Here is a 15,105-nt window from a genome sequence, read left to right as displayed (position 1 = left end):
TGTCAACCTCTCTTAAATTTGTCACCTCTACCACATGCACGTTTGGGTCTGGCAAAGGTGGAACTCCTTCCACTCCTTGTGGAGGTGGTCTTGCTCCATTTGGCCTTTGTATAAGCCGTGGTTGCTGACTAGTTCCTTCACCTGCATTCATCACTGAGTAATTCAAGTTCGGTCTCCCTGGCTCCCCACGGGGCCAAGGACAATTATACATCCCATGTCCAGACTCACCGCAATTCCAACATTGCAAGACTCTCCTAGGTCGTGGGTCTCGCTCTTCAGACTTCTTTGCTTGTCCCTTTGGACCTACGGCTTGTGCAAGGTGAATTGACAAGCTGCTTAAAGATTCATTTAACTTCTCAATCACTTCCGCCGTTACCTCAGGAAGCTCCTTAGATGTTGATGCTTGTGACTTACCTTTGGGTCTAAGACCTTCTATTGGAACCTCCCCCCTTAAGCACTTGAGTTTCCTATATTTCTCAGTAGCCCTAGTTTCAGCTGCATCAAAGGTAGCAGGTTCACCCGCGTCAACTTTTACCTTAAGGTCAGGAAAGAGTCCGGCTATGAACCTCTCCTTCTTTATAAATTCTGCACCATCACCAGGGTTAGCAACATTTCGTATCCATAGAGCCCAAAGACGTAGGAACTCTTGCTTGTACAAGTAGTAGTCATCTAAATCTTTTTGCTTATGAGAAACAATGTCTTGCCATAATTTCTGAGTGTTTTGGGGATCAAAGAATTATTTCTTGAAACGATTCAAAACTTCCCTGTAATTCCCTTTAACTTCCTCAGGCAAAGAGTCAAACCAAGTGCTAGCATCTTTCCTAAGGACCACCTCAAACATTTCTACACGTTCTTGATCAGTTACTATCCTCTTGATACGACAAGACATCTTGAAATTCGCTAGAAATAATTTTGCATCCTCTCCAGGCTCCCCAAAGAAAAGAGGATATCCAGACATTTGGCGTTGGCTCTCCATTGAATTGATTTCAAAGTGACGCGTTTTTGTTTTTTCTTTCTTTAAAAGATTTACACAATAATATTTTCTAAATTGCAATCTATTCTACAACAAAATAAAAATATTCACATCAAATGACCTATGATAATCAATAAGAGGTAGAATGACAAGGTTTGGTGACGCGAGAATTTCTCCTACTCTTTGGGCACCAAACATGAATACCATGCGTTGTTGAAAATGGATTTTTCTACTAATTGCAATGTTTACTCTAATGTGTGGAGTGAAATGAAAGGGAAAAACCTGTATTCCTCGGCCATTATCCATGGTCTATGCATGACCTAATTCTTAAAACAAAACAAAAATATAGACGTCCAAACTAAGGTCGTACCTAATGAGAGGCAAAATAAAAGGATTTACTGATGCGTTTATCTCTACCAACCTAAGAGGACCAAAAATTCTACGACTTACTCGCTGAAATTGCAACTTAGTACTAACAATTATGTGTACCTTTTGCCTTGCAATGGGAATGAAGGGATCATACAAATTCTCGTGATTCATGCAAGCTACTTGATTATGCTAAAGGTTGAGCCTTTACAAAACATACACAAGCCTGTCCTCCGTGCGGGCACCAAAATTTAGGCGGTTCCGGGCGGGCAACAAGAAGAGCAACCTCTAGACACCCTTCAAAGCTCCCGTGCTGCTCAATGGGATTAGGGCACAACACAACACAAACCAAAACAACAAACCCACAGCCAAATCCCAACTACACAAGGGGCACCACCTAGTTTAAGAGCGAACTAGGACGCAAAAGAGGAGAATCGTTAGAGCAACCCACAAACAAGCAAGGAATTTACACTAACTCTAACACCAATGGAACACTCTCACACACTAAAACACGAGAGAGAGAGAGAGAGAGAGAGAGAGAGAGAGAGAGAGAGAGAGAGATGGTGTACAACTTAGCTTCAACTTTATATTTTGCACAAAAAGGAACTTAGAGCTTGCGGAATCAAGTGACAAGATATGGTTATAGCATCACTAGCACATTGTCTTAGGGTTATGGGAGCCCCCTCACCATCCACCCTCTTACAATGGTAGCCAAACAATAGCCAATGAATCGCAAGCAACAAAACAACAACCTTCAATGAAACAAGTCACCTTATGAAGCTGAATGAGTTTGCCAAGCCAAATTGGAGGAGAAGCGTGAGCCTTTGGACATGAATTGCACCCAAAACTACCAATTCATTGATGTTGGGGTAGATACAACAATGGTAGGAAGAATATCTTCTACTCGCACTCACTCAAACTAGCTCAAGCTTTTCTATGCACCAAGGTGATGGTGTATAGAAAGCTTACTCTCTCTTTACAACCAAGATAGAACTGGCGTGTGGTACGCTCAATCTAGTGTGCAATGGTATAGTGATGTCTTTTACAAGGAGGAATGGGTTCTATTTATAGGTTTTAGAAGCCTTGATTAGGATTAAGCCTAATCAATTTTATTAGGAAAGATCAAGGATTATGAATTTTTATGAATTTCAAATGAGAATGGGGTCTCTCTTTTCTCTTGAGTCACATGGATGTAGGCTCAAGTAAGAGAATTATTGATGTGGTGAAAGGAGAGAAACTTCCATGGGAGTGAGTGAATTTGTTTTACTTGTGCGGTTGCCTACTCCATATGTTGATAGTGTGGGTGCATTTTTACAAGAGAAGTTAGTTGTTAGTGGTAATAATCACTAGAATTGTTAGTGATACATTTACAATGGGTAGGATGAGTTGATTTGATGAAGGAAGAGGGGTGAATTAAAAGAGAATCATTGAGATGGTGAAGCTTTGAAGAAGCTTGAACTCACCCTTATGTAGATTGTGGAAAAAATGACCGCTGTTCTTCTTCTTCTTCTTCGCTTCTTTACGCCGCCGCCACGGTTGACCACCACGATGAAAAGAGGATTTGTTGATGAAAAATCCTCAATTTGCAGAAGTTATCATGGTTAAGATGCTGAATTTTAGATATTTTTAGGAGAGGTAAATGAAATTGTAACATAGAAGCAATAGAGAGAGACATGGAGAGGGTGTATGTATGTAGAGGTTCATAAAAGAACTATAGGGATGAGAGAGAAGGGTAATGGTGAAGAGGGTGGGAGAAGCCATGGAAATTGCAGGTCTGAGTGAGGGAAGGAGAGGGAGGGATGTGTAAGAGTGAGTAGGTGTGTGGAAGGGTGAGAGAAGACTAAGGGCTACTTGTGAGAAAAGTGGGCAGACTGGGGTCCACTCAAAAAATCATAGCTCACTGCTGGTAGCTCCAAAAATCATGAAAAACTTTGTGGTAATTATTCAAAGCGTGAGCTACATTTTCTCTTTTGACCACCGCTCCAAATTCGGAGTGGAGATAGGTGCCAAAATTCTCACGAAAAAGCCTGTTTTTTATGCCTGCAAAAGTCTTTTAGTGGCCCCCTCCTTTGTTGAATTTGTACAATGCATCCAAGAGTGAGCCCCTCCTTTGTCATATTATAATACAAAGCATCCAAGTTGCCCTTGACCCATGCATGGAGGAGGATTATTGGTGAATAAAGAAATATATACATGGTGGGACTAGTGTATGGACTATTCATGGACTTTAGCTCAATGAGCACATGGTGTTAGAATAATGAGTAAAAATAATAATAAAAATATGGAGGAGTTATGGATATGGAAAGATATTGGAATCATATGATATGGTCCCTCCTTGAATTATTTTGGCTGAAAAAGGAAAAGGTATGCAAGTAAATAATATAATAAAAGTAACCAATGAGTAGAAATCAATTTTTTGTTTTCACGAGGGTGAGGGTGAAAATGTGGGAGTGATTTGTATAAAGGAAAAATATGAGGTTAGAGTATGTACATATTGGCAAAAAATATCATTATGGTATAAGAGGATGAAAGAAGGTGTACATAGGTTTAATAAAACACACACCTAAGTAGAAATATTTAAATAAAATACCAAAATAATTATAAAAAAACCCTATATTTAGGCCATATATACAATGAAATATTTACACACAAAGAGGCCATAATATACTTTTATTTTTTTGGCTCAACTAGCCCAGTGACTAGCTAGCTGAGGGTTTTTAAGAAGATATGGGAAGAGCCCCCTAACTCACACACGCCTATGTACAGTGAAATGGTAGGGATAGCCATAGCGTTTGGGTGAATTTGGTAGGGTGGAGTAACTTACTATGGCAATTATGGAGAGCCGAAAAACGGCTATCAGTGGAAAGTTGCTATCTATTTTCACTTTGATTTTTGTTTCTAGGAGGGCTTTTGTATCCACTTAATTAGAGCGATGGTAGCTTGTTGACATGGCAGTCTTCTTCTTGGCTGAGTCTTTTGTTCATGCATAGGAGCCACGTATGAGGATACATGTTGTTGCAGTTGCGTTTCCACCAAGGATTTTGGAATCCAATTTTGATGCACTTTATTTTTGTAGCGATGACATTGTTTCATGGGTGTTTCATCTGAACAATCATAAAACCGTACATTAGTTAAATTTTTGTTCTTGTCACCTTTTGGATCATCCGGATTTTTGTTGTTTGCATCTTCTTGAATCTCCAAGTGTTTTACGGAGTTATAGAACTCATCTTCTTCTTCGTCTTAGTTTTCTTGGATCACACTTACTGCAAAGTAAGGAACGACATCATAGCCATCTTCATCACAAAACTTCATTGTTGAATTGTCTTGAATAGCGCGCACATCCAAAGTAGCCAAGATGTGTTCCATTCAAGTGGCTATAATTCTTCCCCAAGAAAGGGTTCTGTGATATAATCCTTATCTTCAATTGCCCTTTCTAAAATACACTCCTTTCACTTTAAACTTCCGCATTGTGAAGCTCCACACATACACAATTCTTTAGGCTTACCAACTATGCTCGAAGTTTTGATCGTGCTATGGTAGTGGAATCAAACTCTTCTATTGGGGTTCTCATTACATCCCTATAACTATGGTCCTTCAAGTTTATTTTTGTCGTGGTTTCCATATGTCTCAGGTAGATATGGTCATAACCCTAGTCCTGGACCATTTTCAATTGTCACATGAATGGTCTTCCTAGAATGATGTCATAGTTGTTCTTGTTGCCAAAGTCAACAATAGAAAAGGTTTTCTCATATTCAATTCCACAAGAAGTAACAACTTCATTTTCTAGCAGTCCTATGAGCCTTTCCATGTGTCTATCTGCAAGATGCAATTTCATCCATATAGCCCTCACTACTGGTTTTCCCCATTTTCTCCATATCTCTTTTGTTGCAATGGCAATACTAGTTCCACTGTCAAGGATTGCCATGGTTTTTACACCGTGGAATTCCATAGGAAGAGTGGTATTCTCATCTTCTCCTCATAGTACTCACCTACCTTGTTTAATGGCACTGGCCTAGTGTTTAGCTGAGGCATTTCTAGCTCTTTGATCCCTTCCTCAATTTGAGTCATTGGTTTTTTAACACCAAATTTCTCTAGGCATTTTCCCTCAGTAGCCCACAAGTTTGGTCGTATTCTGAGCAACTCGGCTAACGTTATTATACAAGTGACTGTTGTTGACAGAATGTCTATCAATCCTCAAATTCCTCTATTGGTGGAAGAGACACTCCTCTTCGATCACCCATCTAGTTTACTCGTTTTCTTACCTCACTCTCTTCATTGGCCTCTCTGACTTGTTTCCACAATTTGTCAAGATTATCTATTCCTTTACAGCTGTCAGGTATAGCTATGTGAAATCCCTCGGAAGAGTTATCCGTGGTATTCAACACTATTTTTTGCTCTAATACGGGGTCCTTGAGCTTTTATCCTCATGAAATCTGGCTCTTTTCATTGTTGGATTGGTGGGATTGTTGGTGTAGGTGGAACAAGGATCACATTCTCAGGTTTTTCAATTGGTGGTACTAGTAAATCTTAGGCCAATTGAATCATTTTCTGGCATATTTCAAGCGTGTTCTTTTCTAGTTCCACTAGTGGATATTTCATCCATCTCTGTTCTTGGGTTTGGTTATTTTTTAGCCGTGCTTCATAGGCTTTTAGGAGGGCATCTAATGGATCATTACCCTCCTCAACCAACATTGATCCTCCTGAACTTCTCGGTTTCTCATTTGGGGATGGTTCTTATGGAGGTTGAGACATCTGCATAAGAGAAGGTGCAACCATTTTCCATATTTTGTCTTATCTTCTCTTTAGCTTAGGTAAGCTCCTCAGCTAGGGATTTTTGCTCTCGTTTCCTAGGTGCTATCATCCTAGACTTTGTAGCTTTCTAGCTATTCCATTTCTCTTGGTTTTTTGACTAGGTGCATCTATCTTTGGTTCACTCATCTCTAGACTCGCGTCAGTTTCCATTTTCTCTATCTCTTGCTTCTCCTCAGCTTCCTTTTGATCTTGCACTCTTGTAACTACTTGAACTAGTACGATGTTTTCACTTGGTTTGAGTTTTTTGGATAGTAAGGGATCATTGAATGATGCCACAGTCAAGACAATAGGCATTTACTTGTGTGATCTCCGTCTGAGAACATTGTTTGACCAAGTGGTTGGCACGACTTTGTGACAATCTGATTAAGGAGCTTCTTCTTGCATTTCCTCTTGGCTATAAACAAGCTCTGATCTAGCTAAGCCTCTATTCATAAATGAAACAAAATGTCCTTTTGTCCATCTCGTACCTTCTTTCTTCAGGTCAAAACGTAGGAGGTCACGAAGGTTGTATCGGCCTCATCACTCCATGCATTTCTCTCATCTTCTATTGCTTCAAAGGTCCGTACCCACTTTGGTTTTTATGATACATTGTAGCTGATACTAGCGCTTGTTTATTATATACTTCCATCATCGGCGTGTATCTCATGTCTATAGGCATTCTAGCACCTGACAGTGTAGGTTGTTGTCCTAAGACAAGCTGTGGTCTTGCAACTCCTATTGGACCTGGCGCATTCCCGTAACGTATCTAGGTGGAGTAGGTGCTACTAGAATAGGTTGTACATACCTCTGCCTAGCATATTCCATGCCATAGTAACACTCTTCTCTTGTATGGTTTGTCCATTTTCTCTCAATTTTGCACCACTTAGGCTCCCTCGAATCAACATTTGCAAGAGGAGCTAACCTATTGACCATTTTGTTAATATATGTTTCTTGACCAATAGGTGCCACTGGTATTGCAATGGACTCACTCATCTATGACTCAAACATCCTCTTGACTATTACAATCCTTTTCTTTATAATACTCACAGTTGTGCACTAGATAAAGAGCTTCTTTGATCAATTTGTTTAGCGTCAAGCTCCTTATCATATGTAGATTCTTCTGAAGACCCACATGTCTCAATCCTTGGATAAAGATTAGCATCATATGTCCTTGCGTAGGTAGTTCAACTCTTGGATAGAACTTGACATATCTTGAGCCGTAATGCCGCTTTGCGTACTGATTCACCCTCTTTCTATTTGAATCTGTGAATTTCCAAGATCGTATTATGAGCTATGATTTTTTGTGAGAATTCTTCGATGAATTCCTCAAACAGCTCATCTAGAGTCTCAAAATCACATCTTTCCACTGAGTGGAACCATGTAGCCATGTCGTCTTCCAAAGTCAGTTCGAATCCAACAAACTGTGTTGCAAAATCCAAAACCTCCTCTGCTCTAATCACTCTTCCAAAAGCCGCTACATGATTTGTCGGATCTTTATCCTCGGAGTAATTCCTGTTTACCCATTTCTAGATTTGGGATGTTCTAACTCACCGATTGTCTACAAGTCTAACCATAGACTCTCCCAATCCTTCTCTCGCTTCAAGCCTTCCACCACCTATGTCTAATGCAATCCATGGATTTTTGCTTTTTGCAGCTATGTATTCTCGTCCATACTTGTTAACAACTAGATATTGGTAGTCGACTGCGTATGTATAGACATATAAGAGCTTGTAATCCGTCAGCTCTTGTGGGTATGGCTCTGAGCACCTATAAAGGTTGACCTCACTGCAGTCAATGTATCTATACAGTCCTTCACTCTCATGACTTGTTATCCAAACTCTTTCAACAAAATTTGTCTTTATCAATTGCAAGTTTGGAAGATCCATTATGGACGGATGCTCCTCTATTGTTGGGATTCCAAAGCTTGTAAAACCTGAGTTTGACTCTAAAGAGAAAATGATCTCTGGGCTTAACATCTCTAGCTTGATGTAATAAGGCTTGGACCAATGTGCTCAAGTGCTTTGGTTGAAACTATGTCCAAATCCGCGATCGTTTTCTCACATTTTCTCAAATTGTCAGTTTTAGACACCCATAACTTCTGGATGAATTTCAAGGCCTTAAACGATGTTTTTTCCGACGATGACTAATAGTGAATGACTTGTAGGGTCTTTCATCGTTATTCAAGGTTGACATTGAATGTTGCAGAGCTACTTTGGAGCTTCGTTTTGATTTTTTTTAAAAAAATTGAATTCGATATCAGTAGCTCAAGTTATGGCCAAAACAGTCAATCTATGCCTGGAGACTTCATACGCGGATGGTGTCTACTGGCTCAAAATTTCTCCAAAATTCAATTTCAGACTCTCCTTGATGTACTCTAACCACTCCAAGTGTCAATTTCTTATTTTGACACTTTAAGTCAGTTTTATCAGTCCTTTTTCTGGTTGGTTTTACTATGCCAAAATTGAATAAAACTTGGTCTCTAGGATTATTTTATGCTGGCAAACACTTTTGTGTGCTCTTATGCAAGTTATGACTTCAAATTTGGTACTTGAGACATCATAAGTGTATGGTGTCTTTTGTGGAAAAATGAATTGACTTTTGTTCCACTGACTCTTTATCACTCAAGCAACTCTCAGCAACTTTCCAAATTCAATTTGAACACTTTTTGTGCAAGGTATGGTCACTACAAGTGGAACCTTGCCCAGCTCCAAATGCAATTAAATTTTGGCTAGGGTCTTCTTTTATGCTCTAGGACACTAGGATATACTCATATGTCTGATCTGACCCAAATCTGGCCGCCAAGATAGCATACACGTATGACGTGTTTTTGCTCAGATTTCAATTATATGTCTACCTAAGGTACTCCTTGATGTTGATTAGCCGATTTTCGGAAATCAAAGAAAAAAAAAGAAAGAAGGTTTTTTTTTCCTCTGGCGGAGCCTTGGCGGCACCGTCGGAAGGCTCGGCAATGCTTGGTCAACCTCACAACGCTGGTTTTTACTGGCATGGCCTCATCACATGCCCCCCCCCCCCCCCCCCCCCCCCTTGATTGGCCGGCCTTATCACCCTCATGCCCTCGCTCGTCCATGCCCCATCCTAGCAGGCCGCCCTCGGTTTCACTCTCCCTTCTCTCTCTCCCTGTAGTTTTATTCCCCTGGCGGGCATCGAATGAAATATCCCACTCACTCATATGCCCTACGCACCTCCCTCTTCCCCTCTCTCCCTTCTCGGAACCCACTTTCTCTCCCTCATCCACTCCTTCTCTCTCACTAACAACTCACTCTCTCTAGATCTTGTCGCGGCCACATGGCCGCAGGTGGCCCGGCAATCCTCTCTCTCTATCTCCCTCGTGGCCTACAAGAGGCCGAACACACTCTCTCTCTCTCTCTCTAAATATCCTCTCTCTCTCTCTCGTACCCACACCCCATTGACCCTTAATAACCCCCCCCCCTTCTCTCGCTTTCTCTCTCGCGCTCCCGCTGCGTCGAGCCCACAGCCACATACAAACATTCTCTCTCCCTTATTCTTACATACACACACACCCGCCCCCCCTCTCACACTCCCTCCCTCGCTCTCTATGCAATCCGATAGCCCAAAAATATTCCCTCACTTCTCCCACACACACCCCTCACCCTTCCCTCGGCCTCACTTTCTCCCTCCCATGGCCCGCTACTCCCTCTCCCTCTCTCTCCACCCCATTGACTCTCTGCCCTCCTCTCGTCCTTGAGCTGACATGCAAAACAAGGGATAATATTCCCTCTCTCTCTCACCACACACCCCCCCTTACCCCACTCCATTGCCAAAAATCCCCCCCACCCCCCTTCCCTCGCTCTCTTGTCGACGGCCCACTTGGTGCAAACCACCCCAAGCCTCTCTCTCTCTCTCTCTCTCTCTCTCTCTCTCTCTCTCTCTCTCTCTCTCTCTCTCTCTCTCTCTCTCTCTCTCTCTCTCTCCCCCAGATCAGCCCGAAGGCGCAATAAACGGCCGCCCTCTCTCTCTCGCGCTCCACAGACAACCCCAACCGGCCCATTTCTCTCTCTCTCTCTCTCTTTTGTTTCAGTCTATGAAGGCGCGCATCTGAAACACTCTCTCTCCCTCTTATCCCCACACACACACACACCCACTCGCCTCATCCTCTCCCTCCCTCACTACCTCACCCCATCTCCCTCTCTCTCGCGTGCTCTGCACATAGTCGCAGAGCACGCGACTATGTGCTCTCCACATAGTCGCAGGCGTCCCTTCTCACAGTCTCTCTCTCTTTCTCTTCAGCCCTAAGGCACAGTAAAACTGATGCTCTCTCTCTCTCTCTCTCTCTATCACACACGCACACACACACACACCACACACCCCCCACAGACAGCAAGCCGCCAGCCAACAGAAAACTAAATAAAATATATTTATATTTATATATATACATAATATTACCCCGCCATTCCCACGCACACTCGCGCACACACTTACATATACAAATACACTCACACACCTATACATACACACACTCGCCTTACGCACTGACACATATACACACACGCCTGCCCACATGCACCCACACACATACACACGACACGTGTATACGCACACACCATAAAAGTACAAAGAAGAAAAAAAAAACAAAACGATATCGACATCAACAAAGAAAGAGGACGACCCGGATCACGCGACACCAACAATGAAAAGAACAAAGGCGCCGAAGGCATGTCCCGGCTGACCCCGAAAAGACGTACGCACTACACCGACGCACCGGCAAGCCACCATCCGTCGGCATCACGCAACCACGACAACATTTTAAATAAACCGTAGGTCATTATCATCATCGTTTTCTAGTTTTCACACAAGCCTTGTAAAATTCTCAATTTGTAAATTCCCTCTCTCTAGGTGATGGTCACAAAGGCCCACCAAGAGGTTTTCATTTTTTAATAACTCCCAAGACAAAGCAAGGGTCAACCACACCGGGCCCACCACCTTGCTTTGTCTCCTCGATTAGCTTACCCTAATCAAACTGGGATTACCCTAATCCAAGCAGCCAACACCTATAAAAGGGCACTGAGAGGACACTATCGGGGGGGGTAGTTCATGAGAGTCAGCACTTGGTAGAGTTTTAGTGGGAGGAATTGAAACTATTGGCATCATGGGGAGGGGACTTGTGTGATGGTTTGTGTTGGGAATTGCACCATGTGAAGGGAGCTACGTCCACCTCTCGACTCCAATGGTCGATGCACACACACATATACATTCTTGGCAGCGAGTTTCAATATCATCGAGTCGTCTTTAGAGAATGCACCAAGTAGATGCACTATCTCTTCTCCCTATCTCTCTATCACCACACTGTGTCACCTCGTCGGAAGGAAGGTCGTTTGTAAATACTGCAAGAAATAATTCTCCCTCACACCCCCGAGGGTTTTCATCATTTGTCAATGCTCTCTGTGTGTGTGTGTGTGTGTGTGTGTGTGTGTGTGTGTGTGTGTGTGTGTGTAAGTTTGCGGTGTTCACATCAACGTGGTCTGCGTCTTAGCCGCTCAAAGCTAGGTGGTGCCCCCTGTTCGCTTTACCGTGACCGGCTCGAGGCGTGCCATCGGCCCCCGGCGTTTTAGAGGCCGTCGAGGTTCGGGTCTCGCTTTGCTCCCGTCAATGCATACAACAAGAATATGTGATCACAGTAAATTTTGGATGTCAAAATTGCTCAAAATCACCACTTTTCACCTTTACCTTCTTGTATCTGCAAAAATCTCCATAAATGCAAAAGTAGGTGACCAAATGAGTTGAAATTTTGCAAGCAATCTTAACACATCATTTTCCAACCCCTTGTGTGGTTAAAAGTGCAATTGGACTGTCAGATCTGTTCTTGAGACATCATGCACGTATAAAGACATTATGTGCTCAAAATTGGCTCAAACTTGGTTTTTTTGTTGTGCTTAACACCCTATTAAGCTCAAATTTCAATTTTGGTCCCTAAAAGTGCCCTTTAGACATCATACACGCTATCCTCTCAGAAACACCTTCAAAAGATAGAAGATACACTCACAAGCCACCACGTGCACACACACACACACACACACACACACACTAGTAAGACTACCATTTAGCTAATACATGTTGTCAATGCTCGCTTCTACACCCCCGACACACACAGCGACTCAATTTTCACTCCCTTTGCACTACAAAACGGGCCATGAACACATACTTATGTCATCACCGGCACACACGCAAAGAGAAAGAGAAAAGAGAGGGAAAGGGAGAAACGATGCCATAAACAGGGAGAAATGGCTTCCAGCTGCTTTGCAAGAGCACACATATGCCACAATCGGCAAGTTTACAAAAAAAAACTGCTTCAAAGGCTTCCTCTTGGCTCTTCTACACTTCACTAGCCATAAAAGAAAGCCCGTCGTAATGAGCAAAAGAGGGGGTTTGAAGGAGCCCATGGCCCACTTTTAGTATCTTTTATTTGATTGGACCTCCTTGAGGTTCTATTTGACCTTTTTTGCAATGCTTAAAGTCTCGAACCCGTTCTCTCTCACCCTCTCTCACATTGCCATGCTTGAGTCTTTGAGGATGAGGGGTACTAGTGCTAGCGCTAGTGCTCCTGTATATTTTCCTTCAAAATTTTGATCAGGGGTGAATGGCCCTTGTGAATAGTGTACTACCAGGCCCACCATGTCATCACTATATTTAGCCACCAATGCGCTACCCACCAATGTTGCAGGCCATCAAAACTGTCCAAATGTGCCCACTGAACCTCCTCTGTCTCGCTGCACGCAGCACCAACAACAGAGGGCCGCCATAGCTGCAGGGTGAGGGAGATCCCCTCTCTCTCCCTTTGTGTGCGTATGGGAGGGGCTTGCCCCTGGTCATATAGACTCCTCCCCTACTCCATGAGCTTGCATATGGGCTCAATAGCTTGCACATGGCTGCCCCACTGCTCACCAACTCCCAAGCCTTCAAACACCTCACCAAAAAGTTTAGTAAAACCCTTTTCTCTTGGAGACCTTCTGTCCTATTGTGCCTAGAACTCATATTCCCAAGCCACCAAAACTGCCTTACAGCTTGCATATTGGAATCGAACTCCACCCACTCTCTCCGCATTTTGACACTTTGATGGTCTCAAACGATGCCCTCCAAATTGACCCAAAGTCATTTGACCCGATGGGGTCACCACGATCATCAAAACTCAACTGACTCTAACTTTGCATTTGTAGCTCCGATTGATGTGTCCTCTCTTCTTGCCAATACCGTACACTGCATACTACATTCCAAAATCATGTCAAGGCCCAAAAGTGTTCAAATGGCACACCTATCGATGCAGTCAAAGTACCCCACAATTGGCCCCTATAAAATCTTGCACTTGCCATAACTTGCCCTGTAGATCTCCAAATGATGATCCAAAAATACCGGCATTCTCCACAACTTGAACATTACACATCTACCCACCTACTCTAGCTCTAGCCATGTGTCTGTACCTGCCCAGCCCATTGGGGATCTGCAAAGCCTTCTTTGGATTGGCACATTAGGGAATTTTGGAGGTCATTTGGAGGACCTTCTAAGAAAATACAATTTTTTTTCCTTCTCTCTCTAGAAAATTGATGTGGTAAAAGAAAAGGTGTCCTCATCAACCGTTCAAAAAGTGTTCTTCAAAGTGGATTCTTTTGACAGAGTCATAATGGCTGTAATGATTGATGGAATGTCCCTTTTTATTTATATTGAATGCACCTCATCATATAGGAGGGAATTTCTTTTCCATACAATGTATGCAGTAGGGAGTCTATGGAGTAGTGGCAATATACTCTTTTGTTTCTTGATTTTCTTGACTGTGTATTCATGGCTTCGTCATCCACCCCCTCAAACCTTCTCACTAAATATCATCTACACGTTGATTTGAATCGTGAATATGAGCCTTTATGCAAGCGATGTAAAACAAACACAACATTAACACCCACGGAGAAAGCAAGACTAAGAGTAGAAGGAGAAAAACACATAGATTTATGGACAAGTGGCTCACAAAATCCTTTGAATCCTATGACCAATGCCTCTCCTGCATTTGCAAATCCCACTACTTTATTGATCTTTCCAGGTGACGGATAGAATGGTTTACTTGGCTACTACAAAGCTTTAACTAGGAATGAGAAATTCAAAAAAGCATGGTTCACCATCAAGAAAATGAGATTATACGACTTTCTACTTTACATTGTGAGGGAAAAAAAACCCTTTTGCAATGCACACAAGAAATACAGGTATTGCAAGAAAAAGTGTGGAACCTACAAAGGAAAGATACAAGCTTAGGTGCTCGTGTGCGAAAGAAGAGACTACGGAACCTTGAAGGTTGGCTCTGGAGGTCTCAAGAAAAGATTCCAAGAATTGAGATTAGGATTGTGAACCTTTTAGTTTATTTCAAATATACATTGTTTTTTCTTATGTCTATTATATTTTCTATTTAGACATGCTATATATCCAGACAAAGAAAACATAGATCCAAAGGCCAATGTAGGAAAGCAGTTGAAGCCTTTGATAATAAGTAGTCTTGCAAAGGATATAATGCATGAAAAAAAGTATATGTTTTTGCAGCGAGATGTTGTTGACCTTTTTATTTAAAAGAGTGCAGTGCCTACCAGTGAAATACATGGCATACTTGACTCCCTTGGTGTGAGTAAGAGAGGGTACTCAGCTATTCAGCAGTCTATCTCCTCCACTTTTGTGAAGAATGGAATAAAGTCTAAACTTCTACCAACAACAGCAAGTGTTTGGAAAGAGAGACTTCAATTCAACCATGCACAGACAGATTTCATTGGATGTCCATTTCATATTGATGCTATTTATAGATCTCAAGGAACAAAAACTGTAACCTACGATGAGTAAAATAATATCTTCATAGACCTTACTTTGTTGCAAACTAGAATGGTTGAGTTCTACAATGTAACATTTGAAGAGATAGGTGGCGTTCTGCATTTTGTTTTGCAGCTAGATGAGTGTGAGATCCTCAAAGA

Source organism: Adiantum capillus-veneris, chromosome 16, assembly GCF_014529385.1.
Source record: "Adiantum capillus-veneris isolate H3 chromosome 16, ASM1452938v2, whole genome shotgun sequence".
Lineage (NCBI taxonomy): Eukaryota > Viridiplantae > Streptophyta > Polypodiopsida > Polypodiales > Pteridaceae > Adiantum > Adiantum capillus-veneris.
Note: the sequence above shows the minus strand (reverse complement) of the source record.